Source organism: Salmo salar, chromosome 19 (genome assembly GCF_965601325.2).
Source record: "Salmo salar chromosome 19, fSalSal1, whole genome shotgun sequence".
NCBI classification, from domain to species: domain Eukaryota; kingdom Metazoa; phylum Chordata; class Actinopteri; order Salmoniformes; family Salmonidae; genus Salmo; species Salmo salar.
The window spans coordinates 2,313,890-2,328,289 of NC_138309.1; the positions used below are offsets into that span (position 1 = coordinate 2,313,890).

Consider the following 14,400-nt stretch of genomic DNA (forward strand, 5'->3'; position numbering starts at 1 on the left):
AATTATGTATTTTGTGAACGTTTATGCTGAGTAATTTAGTAAATTCACAGTGTCCTATACCATGCAATTATCTTGCGTCAAATGGGAGTAAAAACAATCCAAGGCTGAGATGACATGTCAAAATCTTGACAAATAGTGTGGGTTATGAAAATCCACAAATTCTTATTTTGATTAAAAGGAAAAGTCCATACAAATTCCTTAATACTCCTTATCATCAGCATGCCATTCAATATGAACAGATAGAATAAACCAATTGAATATAGGGCCTAAGACTCATGCATTACACAACAAATGCTAACATGCAGCAATACCCTTGGCATAGACATAACATTGAAAGACGGAAAGGATGTTCTGGTACTAAATATTGAGTGAACTTTATAGTCTCATTCCACTGAAGTTAAAATGTGATGAGAAAAACAAAAACAGAAAGTGTCAAATGATAACATAACTTCAACAATTTTGAATGGAGTGTTAGCATCAGACATCTTTGAAATTAAGATAATGGATAGGCATACTTGTATGCACCAAACATTGAATCCATAGACTGTTTCTTTTCACAATGTACATCCGTAATCCAATCATCCAATCAATTCGGCAGGGACATATGCAGGATGCTACCCTCCACAGCATGGCCTTTGCTCCAGATCAAAACTCCAAACCTACAACCTAATATTGGCCCAAATTAACTGGAGGGATTACTGCTTCCAAGGTTTCCTTTTTCCAAGCTATACGGAGGGTGCTCTAGCAAACAAACAGCAGAGACCTGAGGACACCATCCAACCTGGAACTGAGTGAGTAGTGCGATTTTGAAAGCCCAGAAGAAAAAGGAAAATGATTTTTATAAGTACATTACAATTATATGAACTACGGAAAAAAAGAAACGTCCTCTCACTGTCAACTGCGTTTATTTTCAGCAAACTTAACGTGTAAATATTTGTGTGAACATAAGATTCAACAACTGAGACATAAACTGAACAAGTTCCACAGACATGTGACAAACAGAAATTGAATAATGTGTCCCTGAACAAAGGGGGGTCCAAAATCAAAACTAACAGTCTGTATCTGGTGTGGCCACCAGCTGCATTAAGTATTGCAGTGCATCTCCTCCTCATGGACTGCAACAGATTTGCCAGTTCTTGCTGTGAGATGTTACCCCACTCTTCCACCAAGGCACCTGCAAGTTCCCAGACATTTCTGGGGGGGAATGGCCCTCACCTTCCGATCCAACATGTCCCAGACGTGCTCAATGGGACTGAGATCCGGGCTCTTCACTGGCCATGGTAGAACACTGGCATTCCTGTCTTGCAGGAAATCACACACAGAACAAGCAGTATGGCTGGTGGCATTGTCATGCTGGAGGGACATGTCAGGATGAGCCTGCAGGAAGGGTACCACATGAGGGAAGAGGATGTCTTCCCTGTAACGCACAGCGTTGAGATTGCCTGCAATGACAACAAGCTCAGTCTGATGATGCTGTGACACACCGCCCCAAACCATGACGGACCCTCCACCTCCAAATTGATCCCGCTCCAGAGTATAGTCCTCAGTGTAACGCTCATTCCTTCGACGATAAACGTGAATCCGACCATCACCCCTGGTGAGACAAAACCGCGACTCGTCAGTGAAGAGCACTTTTTGCCAGTCCTGTCTGGTCCAGCGACGGTGGGTTTGTGCCCATAGGAGACGTTGTTGCTGGTGATGTCTGGTGAGGACCTGCCTTACAACAGGCCTACAAGCCCTCAGTCCAGCCTCTCTCAGCCTATTGAGGACAGTCTGAACACTAACCCTAAGTTTTCATAACTGTGACCTTAATTGCCTACTGTCTGTAAGCTGTTAGTGTCTTAATGACCGTTCCACAGGTGCATGTTCATTAATTGTTTATGGTTCATTGAACAAGCATGGGAAACAGTGTTTAAACCCTTTACAATGAAGATCTGTGAAGTTATTTGGATTTTTACAAATTATCTTTGAAAGACAAGGTCCTGAAAAAGTGACGTTTATTTTACTTTATGGGACTGAATGCTGAGTTAAGGCTGCCAGGCTTGCTTGGACAGACCAGATACAACTTCAATTAGCACTGAGGTGTGAAGTGAGAGGTGTCGAGGCCTTTGGGCCCAACAAGTGGCAGGAGTCTTTGAAGCCCCCTCCAGCTGTTCAAAGACCATCCACTGGCATTTTCTACAAGAAATCTGCCTCCAGAAATAAAAGATTCTCCCAAGTGGGTGTGGCACCTACTCCCGTTGCCTGCTGCACTGCTGCTTGGATTCCACCTGCGATCTGTTCACCATCTGCCCTGGCTTGTCTCCCCCTGTCTGGTACAGGCACCCCCCCCCCCCCCCCACATCCCCACCTTTCCCGAACTTTCGATCGCCTCCAGCACACACGCACTGTTGGGGCGAGTGACTCTGAACTTACAATGGCTAGCCCCAAGTCGTTATATATTTTTAAAAATGATTGTCCATTTTGCTATTTGCCTCATTACTTAAAAAAAAAATATTTCACCTTTATTTAACCAGGTAGGCCAGTTGAGAACAAGTTCTCATTTACAACTGCGACCTGGCCAAGATAAAGCAAAGCAGTGCGACAAAAACCAACAGCAGAGTTACACATAGACAAACGTACAGTCAATAACATAAAAGAAAGGAAAAATATAAAAATCTATGTGTGTGCAAATGTAGAAGCGTAGGGAGGTAGGCAATAAATAGGCCATAGAGGTGAAAATAATTACAATTTTGCATTAATACTGGAGTGATAGATGTGCAGATGATGATGTGCAAGTAGAGATACTGGGGTGCAAAAGAGCAAGAGGGTAAGTAATAATATGGGGGTGAGGTAGTCGGGTGTGCCATTTACAGATTGGCTGTGTACAGATACAGTGATTGGTAAGCTGCTCTGACAGCTGATGCTTAAAGTTAGAGAGGGAGATATAAGACTCCAGCTTCAGAGATTTTTGCAATTCGTTCCAGTCAATAGCAGCAGAGAACTGGAAGGAAAGGCAGCCAAAGTAAGTGTTGGCTTTGGGGATCACCAGTGCAGTATACCCGATGGAGCGCGTGCTATGGGTGGGTGTTGCTATGGCGACCAGTTGCTGCAGGGGGTGCTGAGATGTTGGCCAGGGTAGGGGTAGCCAGGTGGAAAGCATGGCCAGCCGTGGAAAAATGCTTATTTAAATTATCGATTATAGTAGGTTTATCAGTGGTGACAGTGTTTCCTATCCTCAGCGCAGTGGGCAGCTGGGAGGAGGTGCTCTTATTCTCCATGGACTTTACAGTGTCCCAAAATCTTTTGAATTAGTGCTACAGGAAGCAAATTTCTGTTTGAAATAGCTACCCTTAGCTTTCCTAACTGACTGAGTATATTGCTTCCTGACTTCCCTGAAAAGTTGCATATCGCGGGGGCTATTCGATGCTAATGCAGAATGCCACAGGATTTTTTTGTGCTGGTCAAGGGCAGTCAAGTCTGTGGTGAACCAAGGGCTATATCTGTTCTTAGTTCTACATTTTTTAATGGGGCATGCTTATTTAAGATGGAGAGGAAAGCACTTTTGAAGAGCAACCAGGCATCCTCTACTGACGGGATGAGGTCAAAATCCTTCCAGGAAACCCGGGCCAGGTCGATTAGAAAGGCTTGCTCGTGTTTTAGGGAGCGTTTGACAGTGATGAGGGGTGGTCATTTGACCGCGGACACAGTACGCATGCAGGCAATGAGGCAGTGATTGCTGAGATTCTGGATGAAGACAGCAGAGGTATATTTATCAAATCTATTTATAAAGCCCTTCTTACATCAGCTGATATCTCAAAGTGCTGTACAGAAACCCAGCCTAAAACCCCAAACAGTAAGCAATGCAGGTGTAGAAGCACGGTGGCTAGGAAAAACTCCCTAGAAAGGCCAGAACCTAGGAAGAAACCTAGAGAGGAACCAGGCTATGAGGGGTCCCCAGTCCTCTTCTGGCTGTGCCGGGTGGAGATTATAACAGAACATGGCCAAGATGTTCAAATGTTCATAGATGACCAGCAGGGTCAAATAATAATAATCACAGTGGATGTCGAGGGTGCAACAGGTCAGCACCTCAGGAGTAAATGTCAGTTGGCTTTTCATTTAGAGGGCAGGTTGGTCAGGATGATATGTAAGAGGGTGCCCATGGTTTCGGATTTATAGTTTTACCTGGTAGGTTCCTTGATGATTTGTGTGAGATTGAGGGTATCTAGCTTAGATTGTAGGATGGCCGGGGTGTTAAGCATGTCCCAGTTTAGGTCACCTAACAGTACAAACTCTGAAGATAGATGGGGGGCGATCAATTCACATATGGTGTCCAGGGCACAACTGGGGGCTGAGGGGGGTCTATAACAAGCGGCAATGGTGAGAGACTTGTTTCTGGAAAGGTGCATTTTTAAAAGTAGAAGCTCGAATTGTTTGGGCACAGACTTGGATAGTATGACAGAACTCTGCAGGCTAACTCCGCCCCCTTTGGCAGTTCTATCTTGTCGGAAAATGTTATAGTTAGGGATGGAAATCTCCTAAGCTAGGATTCAGACACGGCTAGGACATCCGGGTTGGCGGAGTGTGCTAAAGCAGTGAATAAAACAAACTTAGGGAGGAGGCTTCTAATGTTAACATGCATGAAACCAATGCATTTACGGTTACAGAAGTCAACAAATGAGAGCGCCTGGGGAATGGGAGTGATGCTGGGGGCTGCAGAGCCTGGGTTAACCTCTACATCACCAGAGGAACAAAGGAGAAGTAGGATAATAGTACGGCTAAAGGCTAAAAGAACTGGTCATCTAGTGCGTTCAGAACAGAGAGTTAAAGGAGCAGGTTTCTGGGCACGGAAGAATAGATTCAAGGTATAATGTACAGACAAGGGTATGGTAGGATGTGAGTACAGTGGAGGTAAGCCTAGGCATTGAGTGACGATGAGAGGTTTTGTCTCTAGAGTCACCATTTAAGCCAGGTGTGGTCACTGCGTGTGTGGGGGGTGGAACATAAGGGCCAGCTAAGGCATATTGAGCAGGTCTGGAGGCTCTACAGTGAAATAAGACAAAAATGACTAACCAAAGCAGAAATGGACAAGGCATATTGACATTGGGGAGAGGCATGTGTAGCCGAGTGTTCATAGGGTCCAGTGAGTAGCTAGGCGAGCTGGAGGCACGGCGATTCAGACAGCTAGCAGGCCGGGGCTAGTAGCAGGCTAACAGATCGGATGGTTACGTCGGCAGACCAGACGTGATGGCTTGGCGGGGCTTCGTGTCGGCAGCAAAGGGTCCAGGCCAATTGGCAGAAGAGGTATTGAAGCTCACAAACTATCTGATGAATTCTTCGGCTAGCCAGGAGATGGGCCTAGTTCGAGGCTAGCTCCAGGCTAACAGCTAGCTAGCTGTGATGATCCGGAGTAAAGGTTTCGAGCTTGCAGTAGGAACCCGGGGATGTGGTAGAGAATAGCAGTCCGATATGCTCTGGATAGATATTGCGCTGTGCAGGCTTGCAGGAGTTGCCTAGGCTGAGGCTGGCAGTCCGGGTTAACGGTGAAGACTGCTAACAGTGGCTAACTGACTACGAGCTAGTAGATAGTTAGCTGGCTAGCTTCTGAATGGGGTTCCAGTGCAAAAGTGTAAAAATAGCAGATCCAGGGAGACTCCCGCATGCTTTGTTGACTACGAACTTTCTTTACCCAACCGTGGGACAGACTACAGTGAGGGAAAAAGTATTTGATCCCCTGCTGATTTTGTACGTTTGCCCACTGACAAAGAAATGATCAGTCTATAATTTTAATGGTAGGTTTATTTGAACAGTGAGAGACAGAAAAACAAACAAAGAAATCCAGAAAAAAACGCATGTCAAAAGTGTTATAAATTGATTTGCATTTTAATGAGGGAAATAAGTATTTGACCCCTCTCAATCAGAAAGATTTCTGGCTCCCAGGTGTCTTTTATACAGGTAACGATCTGAGATTAGGAGCACACTCTTAACCTGTTGGGGCTAGGGGGAAGTATTTTCACGGCTGGATAAAAAATGTACCCGATTTAAACTGGTTACTACTCTTTTCCAGAAACGAGAATATGCATATAATTAGTATATTTGGATAGAAAACACTCTAAAGTTTCTAAAACTGTTTGAATGGTGTCTGAGTATAACAGAACTCATATGGCAGGCCAAAACCTGAGAAGATTCCATACAGGAAGTGGCCTGTCTGACAATTTCTGGTCCTTCTGTTGCCTCTCTATCGAAAATACAGTATCTCTGCTGTTACGTGACACTTTCTAAGGCATCCATTGGCTCTCTGAAGGCGCCAGAAAGTGGATTGGGGTGTCTGCTGTCTCTGGGCAAGGTTCAGGAGCTCTGTTAGTGAGTGGTCAGCCTAGTGGCTCAGAGACAGGAGATGCGCGGTCACGAGACTACTCCATTTTTTTCTTCACCTGTTTGAATGAATACAAGGTTGTCCGGTTGGAATATTAGCACTATTTTACGAGGAAAATCTTATAAAAATTGATTTTAAACAGCGTTTGACATGCTTCAAAGTACGGTAAAGGAACATTTCAATTTTTTTTGTCACGAAATGCGCCCGCGCATCACCCTTCGGATAGTGACCTGAACAAAACTGAGGTATTTGGATAATAACTTTGAATTATTTGGAACCAAAACAACATTTGTTGTTGAAGTAGAAGTCCTGGGAGTGCATTCGGACGAAGAACAGCAAAGGTAATCCAATTTTTGTAATAGTAATTCTGAGTTTACTGAGCCTCGACGGTGGCGAGTGTCTGAATAGCTAGCCGTGATGGCCGAGCTATGTACTCAGAATATTGCAAAATGTGCTTTTGTCGAAAAGCTATTTTAAAATCTGATACCGCGATTGCATAAAGGAGTTCTGTATCTATAATTCTTAAAATAATCGTTATGTATTTTGTGAACGTTTATGCTGAGTAATTTAGTAAATTCACCGGAAGTTTTTGGTGTGTATGCTAGTTCTGAACATCACATGCTAACGTAAAAAGCTGGTTTTTGATATAAATATGAACTTGATTGAACAAAACATGCATGTATTGTATAACATAATGTCCTAGGAGTGTCATCTGATGAAGATCATCAAAGGTTAGTGCTGCATTTAGGTGTGGTTTTGGTTTTGGTGACATACATGCTTGCTTTGAAAATGGCTGTGTGATTATTTTTGGCAGGGTACTCTCCTGACATAATCTAATGTTTTGCTTTTGCTGTAAAGCCTTTTTGAAATCGAACAACTTGGTTGGATTAACGAGAGTCTTATCTTTCAAATGGTGTAAAATAGTCATATGTTTGAGAAATTGAAGTTATAGCATTTTTGAGGTATTTGTATTTCGCGCCATGCGATTCCACTGGCTGTTGAATAGAGTGGGACGCTGACGTCCCACGTTTCCCATAGAAGTTAAAGGGAGTGCTCCTAATCTCAGCTTGTTACCTGTATAAAAGACACCTGTCCACAGAAGCAATCAATCCGTTTCCAAACTCTCCACCATGGCCAAGACAAAAGAGCTCTCCAAGGATGTCAGGGACAAGATTGTAGACCTACACAAGGCTGGAATGGGCTACAAGACCATCACCAAGCAGCTTGGTGAGAAGGTGACAAGAGTTGGTGCGATTATTCACAAATGGAAGAAACACAAAAGAACTGTCAATCTCCCTCGGCCTGGGGCTCCACGCAAGATATCACCTCGTGGAGTTGCAATGATCATGAGAATGGTGAGGAATCAGCCCAGAACTACACGGGAGGATCTTGTCAATGATCTCAAGGCAGCTGGGACCATAGTCACCAAGAAAACAATTGGTAACACACTACGCCGTGAAGGACTGAAATCCTGCAGCGCCCGCAAGGTCCCCCTGCTCAAGAAAGCACATATACATGCCCGTCTGAAGTTTGCCAATGAACATCTGAATGATTCAGAGGACAACTGGGTGAAAGTGTTGTGGTTAGAGGAGACCAAAATGGAGCTCTTTGGCATCAACTCAAGGAGGAGGAATGCAGCCTATGACCCCAAGAACACCATCCCCACCGTCAAACATGGAGGTGGAAGCATTATGCTTTGGGGGTGTTTTTCTGCTAAGGGGACAGGACAACTTTACCGCATCAAAGGGACGATGGACGGGGCCATGTACCCTCAAATCTTGGGTGAGAACCTCCTTCCCTCAGCCAGGGCATTGTGAATGGGTCGTAGATGGGTATTCCAGTATAACAATGACCCAAAACACACGGCCAAGGCAACAAAGGAGTGGCTCAAGAAGAAGCACATTAAGGTCCTGGAGTGGCCTAGCCAGTCTCCAGACCTTAATCCCATATAAAATCTGTGGAGGGAGCTGAAGGTTCGAGTTGCCAAACGTCAGCCTCGAAACCTTAATGACTTGGAGAAGATCTGCAAAGAGGAGTGGTACAAAATCCCTCCTGAGATGTGTGCAAACCTGGTGGCCAACTACAAGAAACATCTGACCTCTGTGATTGCCAAGAAGGGTTTTGCCACCAAGTACTAAGTCATGTTTTGCAGAGGGGTCAAATACTTATTTTCCTCATTAAAATGCAAATCATTTTATAACATTTTTGACATGCGTTTTTCTGGATTTTTTTGTTTGTTATTCTGTCTCTCACTGTTCAAATAAACCTACTATTAAAATTATAGACTGATCATTTCTTTGTCAGTGGGCAAACGTACAAAATAAGCAGGGGATCAAATACTTTTTCCCCCTCACTGTATGTTTATTTCCAGACTCGGGACTCTAACTTGGTTACACTGACTTTTGGCCTCCCATCCTATTCTAACCACCTCTCGCCGGCTTTGTATTCATGTTAACTGATGAAATTGCTGTACAATATGATCTTGCTGCCATCTAATGCACATTCAGATGTCATACATCAGCTCTGCAGAGCTCTCCCTGTCCTATGTCGTGCCTTGATTGTATTACTATTGACGATATCTGGAAATGTGCATGTACACCCTGGCCCATCTACTGTTGCTAGACCCAATTCTGACTTGTGCTCTGATATCTGCTTCACTGATTTCTGCTCTCGTAAAAGGCTGGGTTTTATGCACGTTAACAATATAAGCTTATTACCTAAAATGGATCAATTGAAAGTGTGGGTTCACAGCTCCAACCCAGATGTGTTGGTCACTACTGAGACGTGGTTAAGGAAGAATGTTTTGAATACTGATGTTAACCTTTCTGGTTATAAACCTTTTTTGGCAAGACAGATCTTCCAAAGGTGGGGGAGTGGCAATCTTTACCAAGGACCACCTTCAGTGCTCGCTTGAATCAACCAAGTCTGTCCCCAAACAATTAGATTTTCTGGTTTTAAGCATTAAACTTTCAAATGGCTCTTTGTTGACTGTTGCTGGGTGCTTATTGTCCTCCATCAGCACCGCCCTGTACCCTACCTGCCCTAAGCTCTCTCCTGGCCCCTTACACTAAGTCTGAATTTGTCCTGCTAGGTGACCTAAACTGGGACACACTTAAACCACCTGACCAAGTCCTAAAGCAATGGGACTCCCTAAATCTTTCTCAGATTATTACCAATCCCACAAGGTGTGAATCCAAACACCCAGAAAAGGCTACTCTCCTCGATGTTATCCTCACAAATAATCCTGATAGGTATCAGTCTGGTGTTTCCTGTAATGACCTTCGTGATCACTGTTTTACAGCCTATGTTTGTAATGGCTGTCCTGATTTGTCATAGATGCTTGCTAAAAAACTTCAACTGGCCTCTGTAAAATGGAATAGAATCAGCTTGATCCCCTCTGTCAAACACGCTTGGACCTTCTTTTTTGACATTTTCAGTGGTATTGTTAACAAACACACCCCCATAAAGAAAATTAGAAACAGGTTCAGCCCCTGGTTCGACCGTGATCTTGCAGAGTTACTTCACCTCAAGAATTGCATTTGGCGAAAGGCTCGGTAGACGCATACTCAGGCTATCCGTAAGGCCAAAGTTAGTTACTTTAAGGAACAGTTCTCTCTCTGTGGGTCTTACCCCAAGAAGTTCTGGAAGACGGTTAAAGACCTGGTGAATAAACCCTCCTCCTCACAGCTGCCCATGTCCCTTAATGTTGATGATGTGGTTGTTACTGACAAGAAGCACATGGCTGAGCACTTTAATCACCACTTCATTAAGTCAGGATTCCTATTTGACTCAGCCATGCCTCCTTGCCCGTCCAACATTTCCTCATCTCCCACCCCTTCTAATGCGACTATCCCAGATGCTTCTCCCTCTTTTTCCCCTGCCCGCTACAAAGTTTCTCCCTGTGGGCAGTCACTGAGTCCGAGGTGCTAAAGGAGATCCTGAAACTTGATTAAAAAACAACATCTGGGTCAGATGTTTTAGACCTTTTCTTTTTTAACGGTGCTGCTCCTCTCATCGCCAAGCCTACCTCCCACCTTTTTAACCTGTCTCTCCTTTCTGGGGAGGTTCCCACTGCTTAACCTTTCTGGCGCAGGCGTTCCGCTAGCGACCCACCTCGACAACATCCGGTGAAATTGCAGAGCGCCAAATTCAAAATACAGAAATAGTCATAATAAACATTCCAAAAAAATACAAGTGTTATACATCGGCTTAAAGATTAATTTCTTGTTAATCCAGCTGCTTTGTCAGATTTCAAAAAGGCTTTACGGCGAAAGCATACCATGCGATTATCTTAGGACAGCGCCCCGCTTACAAAAGCATACAAACATTTTACAACCAAGTAAAAGAATTACAAAAGTCAGAAATAGCGATAAAATTAATCACTTACCTTTGAAGATCTTCATATGGTTGCAGTCACAAGAGTCCCAGCTACACAATAAATGTTCGTTTTGTTCGATAAAGTCCCTCTTTATATCCCAAAAACTGTTTGTTGGCGCGTTGTGTTCAGTAATCCACTGGCTCAAAGGCGGTCAAAACATGCAGACGAATACATCCTAATAGTACCGGTAAAGTTCGTCGAAACATGTCAAACGATGTTTATAATTAATCCTCAGGTTGTCAATTGTCTAAATAATCGATAATATTTCAACCGGACAATAGCGTATTCAATAGAAAGGAAAAACAACAAAGGGTGCGCACACGGTCACTCGCGCAAGCTAGCTCTGCCTTCTTCCCCAGTCCACTGACAAAAAGGTCTCATTCTTCTTCATTTTTCAGAAAACAAGCCTGAAACAATGTCTAAAGACTGTTGACATCTAGTGGAAGCCATAGGAGCTGCAATCTGGGTCCTAACCCATTAGATACTCTATAGGCATTCAATTGAAAATACCCACATAAAAAAAATCCCACTTCCTGGATGGATTTTCCTCAGGTTTTCGCCTGCCATATCAGTTCTGTTATACTCACAGACATTATTTTAACAGTTTTGGAAACGTTAGAATGTTTTCTATCCAAATCTACTGCATTACCTAGCTTCTGGGCCAGAGTAACAGGCAGTTTAATTTGGGCACGCTTCTCATCCAGACGTCAAAATACTGCCCCCAAGCCATAAGAAGTTAAAAGCCAGCCACGGTTCGTCCTTTATTTTAAAGGGGGAGATCAAGCTGATCCTAACTGTTATAGGCCTATTTCTATTTTGCCCTGTTTATCAAAAGTGTTGGAATAACTTGTCAATAATCAACTGACTGGCTTTCTTGATGCCTATAGTATTCGCTCTGGTATGCAATCTGGTTTCCGCTCAGGTTATGGATGTGTCACTGCAACCTTAAAGGTCCTCAATGATGTCACCATTGCCGTTGATTCTAAGCAATGTTGTGCTGCTATTTTTATTGACTTGGCCAAAGCTTTTGATACGGTAGACCATTCCATTCTTGTGGGCCGGCTAAGGAGTACTGGTGTCTTTGAGGGGTCTTTGGCATGGTTTGCTAACTATCTCTCTCAAAGACTGCAGTGTATAAAGTCAGAACATCTGCTGTCTCAGCCACTGCCTGTGACCAAGGGAGTACCCTAAGGCTCGATCCTAGGCCCCACGCTCTTCTCAATTTACATCAACAACATAGCTCAGGCAGTAGGAAGCTCTCTCATTCATTTATATGCAGATGACACAGACTTATACTCAGCTGGCCCCTCCCCGGATTTTGTGTTAAATGCTCTACAACAAAGCTTTCTTAGTGTCCAACAAGCTTTCTCTACCCTTAACCTTGTTCTGAACACCTCCAAAACAAATGTCATGGGGTTTGGTAAGAAGAATGCCCCTCTCCCGACAGGTGTGAGTACTACCTCTGAGGGTTTAGAACTTGAGGTTGTCACCTCATACAAGTATTTGGGAGTATGGCTAGACGGTACACTGTCCTTCTCCCAGCACATATCAAAGCTGCAGGCTAAAGTTAAATCTAGACTTGGTTTCCTCTATCGTAATCGCTCCTCTTTCACCCCAACTGCCAAACTAACCCTGATTCAGATGACCATCCTATCCATGCTAGATTACAGAGACATAATTTATAGATCGGCAGGTAAGGGTGCTCTCGAGCGGCTAGATGTTCTTTATCATTCGGCCATCAGATTTGCCACCAATGCTCCTTATAGGACACATCACTGCACTCTATACTCCTCTGTAAACTGGTCAACTACATATTCCCGGTTGCAAGACCCACTGGTTGATGCTTATTTATAAAACCCTCTTAGGCCTCACTCTACCCTATCTGAGATATCTACTGCAGCCCTCATCCTCCACATACAACACCTGTTCTGCCAGTCACATTCTGTTAAAGGTCCCCAAAGCACACACATCCATGGGTCTCTCGTCTTTCAGTTCGCTGCAGCTCACGACTGGAACAAGCTGCAACAAACACTCAATCTGGACAGTTTTATCTCAATCTCTTCATTCAAAGACTCAATCATGGACACTCTTACTGACTGTTGTGGCTGCTTTAGGTGATGTATTGTTGTCTCTACCTTCTTGCTGTTGTCTGCGCCCAATAATGTTTGTACCATGTTTTGTGCTGCTACCATGTTGTTGTCATGTTGTGTTGCTACCATGCTGTGTTGTCATGTGTTGCTGCCTTGCTATGTTATCGTCTTAGGTCTCTCTTTGTGTAGCGTTGTCTCACTTTTCATTATGTGTGTTTTGTCCAATATTTATATATTTTTTTTAACCCCAGTCCCTTTTGCCAGGCCGTTAATGGAAATAAGAATGTGTTCTTAACTGACTTGCCTAGTTAAATTAAGGTTATATAAATTTTAATAAATGTGGATAAGAGTTACAGACAAGACATTTACAAGACTAAAATGGTTTTATTGATCCTTTTAATAATTGTCAGGATTGTGCATCTCCTTTACAAAACACCCTGGCAGAGATGCAACAGCATCCTCCACTTGAGAGGTGAGGAGTGGGCACATATATCAGGCTTCATGGCAGGAAGACGCAAGGCCATCCCTTTTTGTAGTGGACGTCCATTCACATGACCTCAGCTACTGTGTTATTTGAATGAGAAAGAATATTATTTAGCTTACCTCTTTATCCATTGTATATCTGACACTGGTTTTCACATAGCCCTAATTCCACATGAGAGGATGATGTCATTCCATGATGTTCTTAATCAGCTCTGAAGCAAGAAAAAAAGAAATGGATCGAGATTAACTTTTTTATGAGGACCGTTCGTCTGCAGATGTTGGCGCTGCTGGATGTGAGCGTTGCCGCACCCGGATTGTCTTTTTCCCGCATAAGGAATAACTGCACGCTGCTACTAAAATTCTGGCCCTGGCTACATTCTCCGTCATAGTTACAATATCAGTATTTTACATTTCACATAGCTAAGTTTCAACAATGCACTCCAGACGTTGAAGTTAGCGCAGTCGGTGAATAAATCAGTATAGATATTCAGCTTTATTTCTTCTGGATTTTTAGCAAGTCGGCGCTAGCAAACTGATGTTGCTGGCTGCACGAGAACCACTGGACGCTGTAGCTGTGTGGCTTAACTAGCCAGCTACACTAACGAATGGCTAGGCTTCTCACCATTTTCCATCAACTTGCTGTTTTTAGACAAAAGATACATTTTCGTTTAATGTTTAAAATACTCACAATCCATATCATCTCTATTCACGGGTATTATACCGCAGTTTATCGATATTCAGATTAAGTCCGAGTCTCATGTGTCTTGTGTGTTGGTAACAGCTGATGCTAGTTACCAGGAGAAACATCCACCAATAGCGAAAGCCCCTCTGTGTTGGACACACCCATGAGGAAGAGCACCATGTTTTGTGTACACTGCCTGTCTAAACAGCCCAGGCCTACCACAGCGGAGAAGTATACTTTGCCTACCCTTACTAACCATAAATTATATTCTGGCCATATCAGAGCTAAAACATTTTTTTTCCATTTCTCAATAAAATGACATTTCTAATTGAAACAGCTAATATTTAGCTTGAAAAGTAAGAACCAGGGCAGGGAGCAGCCTGGGACATAGAGAACAGAAGGTTTGTTAGAT

General features: G+C 43.5%; 1 protein-coding gene across 2 annotated transcripts in view; it reads right to left on the reverse strand.

The window, feature by feature from the left end:
• Positions 1–14,385, reverse strand: part of LOC106578280 (katanin-interacting protein) — a 61,704-nt gene extending 47,319 nt beyond the window's left edge. For both annotated transcript variants that reach the window (XM_045701969.2, XM_045701967.2), the window contains exons 1-2: positions 13,995–14,385; positions 13,427–13,518 (exon numbers count right to left, since the gene is read on the reverse strand). The gene's annotated coding sequence lies outside the window, so the exon portion shown is untranslated. The remainder of the gene's footprint in view (positions 1–13,426; positions 13,519–13,994) is intronic.
• Between the last annotated feature and the right edge of the window lie 15 nt (positions 14,386–14,400).